The sequence below is a fragment of the Gavialis gangeticus genome, unplaced genomic scaffold (assembly GCF_001723915.1).
Source record: "Gavialis gangeticus isolate Ggan-Ray unplaced genomic scaffold, GavGan_comp1, whole genome shotgun sequence".
In the NCBI taxonomy this organism is placed as follows: domain Eukaryota; kingdom Metazoa; phylum Chordata; order Crocodylia; family Gavialidae; genus Gavialis; species Gavialis gangeticus.
In genome coordinates, this window is record NW_017729011.1 from 19,584,339 (window position 1) to 19,586,995 (window position 2,657).

Below are 2,657 nucleotides of genomic sequence, written 5' to 3' on the forward strand. Positions count from 1 at the left end.
ATGGTAATAAATGTGATCATCCAAGATCATTGGAAGTGACTGAAGAAAGCCCTGAAATGAGGCAATGAGTAAGAGGGGTGAATACCTGCAGAGGGTATTCTCCAGCAAGAATGCAACAAACTACACTGTTCATGCCAAGAACAAATTGAACCTATATATATATATATATATATAGTTTGAACATGATGAATTTTGGTCAAGAAAGAGAGAAAGCACCACTACAGTAAGCCCTTAGGCAAAGCCTGCCTGGGTTATTAAAAAAACGGAGAACTTAACTGGGTCTGTCCCTGGAGAATGCGTGGCTTTTCTAACTGTTTCCGATCTTCAACAGCTTCCCCTCTGCATTAGGATTACAGGGTTTAATTCTTCAAATTCCTGCTCAGGGTTTAATTCTTCAAATTTCCTCAGCAGGCAAGAAAATCCCCCTTTCGTCTCCCAGCACCAGGGATTTTCCATTCCCAACTGCCACTGGAATTTTTGGCGTCGCAAAGATCTCTCTTTGTTCGGGGCCCAGCGCCTGTCACATGTTTTTTGCTTTTATTCTCTGTTAAACAAAAACAGCTCGTAGCAAATTTTGGGTCGTCTTTGGCTGTGCTGCAGGAAGGCACGGCTTTTCAGCATAGCGCTTAGGTGCATGCTTAAGTGAATTGGTCTTAACCCCAGGCTGAAAACAAAGGGCTTCCCCGCTTGGGACTTGCGTGTGCAGTGCACGCTGCGTCTCAAGATGCATGTTTCAAGGCGCTGTCAAACTTTATGGCATTTGTGTGGCTTGGAAGTTGGACAGATTTCTTCTGAATGCAGGGTTGAGGCTGCAGCCTTTTCATCTTGGCTGTCTTGCACAAGGCCGCGGCAGGGTTTCTGTAACACTGTCAACAGTGGTGCCACGTGTGCAGATTGTGTGCCTTCTCACAGATCTTCTGAACTGCCTTTCGAGACTCACTAAATGTGGCTATCCCACAATTACAATGGAGCAGGAGGTATTATGAACGCCAACAGATGCTCTTCTTCATAAGGGGCAGCATCGTTTAGGGGGAAAACATCATTGTGTTTGTCACCAGGGATTAAATCGTGTACATCCAGCCCCAAACACTCAGCTTCCTCGCCAACTGAACTCTCTCTTTCATACGGCAGCAGGTATCAACTTCCAAATCTATGAGCTGCTGTCTGGTTTTATTGCCCAACCTGCAGATTCCTCCTATCCCTTTGCAAAGATTGCAGCTTTCGATGAAGTGCTGTGCTGTCTGTTGAGCTCCGCCTTCGCGCAGGACCCTGGCTGCCCAAAATGTTCATAATGCAGAGCGCTGTTTCGAAGCGTCCGTCTCCAGATCTCAGCCCATTCAGCGTGACCTGTGCTTCTCTGTCAAGGCTGTGCCTGGTGAGGGACTCGTTTGGCATCGGTATAAAAGGACTGTATCTGGTGCTTCCCAGCGGTTGGCCCATAGCTTTGGTTCAGCATCCCCAAACTCTTCCAGGAGCTTGTGGGCTTCATGCATAAATGATTTATAACTTTTAAGCCTCCTCTATACAGGTTTTTAGTTAACATTTGATGAGGCAGGTGGTTTTCATTTGAAACAAGCTGTCAGGGAGGCACTGAAGATAATTGCTAAAGAAGGCTAGGGTGGGCTGTAAGAGGCCAACACAGTCACCAGATGCAAACAAGACCCAGTTGAGCAGGCGTTTGGACTGGGCAGGTGCATTTTGCCTGCCTGGTTACAGTCACAGGAACAGGTCTGGAGACTCCCGGCCTCCTATTGATGCACAGGCCAGATCCAGCAGGGCCCAGGGCAGCACGTGCACAGCCCCAGAGCTTGCCACGAGGCTGGGTCCCATGCGGGCTGCCTTCCCCAGGCTCGGCAGCTGACCCTGTTCTGCTCAGGCCAGGCCTGTGCTAGGCACCGGCCAGGGAAGATGTATCCTCAGGACTCAGGCGGGCCGGGCCGGGCCCTGCACAAGCCTGGGGATGGGAGTGCGGGCGCATGGTTGTGCGGCACAAACTGTGTAATGGGTTTTTAGTGCGTTTTGAGCTACCAAGCTAACCACATGGGTCACATGGCAGAGTGTTGGAGGTGGAGTTTATATCTATCCATCTATCTAGCTGTCTGTCTATTGATAGCTAGATATATCTATATTTATATATCTCTATCAATAGCTATATAGCTAAATCTATCTATCACTATCTATTGATAGGTATATATGTATATATCTACGTGTATCTATATCTATCTATATACATCTATCGCTATCTATTGATAGGTATATACCTCTCTCAGTCTATCTATAGCTAGACAGGTAGGTCTAGATAGATAAATATAAATAGATATAGATAGATCTATCTAGCTATCTATAAAATACATATTTTTGCAAAAAGAAAAGTAAAACCCCTGCCCAGCCCCAGTGGGAGCCACATTCCTGCCCCACAGGCCCCTGAGGGGCTCATGTAGGAGCCCGGCTGCCCTCTATGCGAGCAGTTCTGGGGAGGACGCTCCCCGACTACCCTGCGAGAAGGAGAAAAAAAGCGTCTGTCTCTTTAAGGCGTTGCCGGCACGCTTCCCCTTTCTGTCCCTTCCCCCGCGCCGTCCGCGGCCGGCAGCGAGCGGCATTGTGCGGCCCCCCGCGCTCCGCACTGCGCAGGCGCCGCCTCCCCTCCCCCTCCCCCG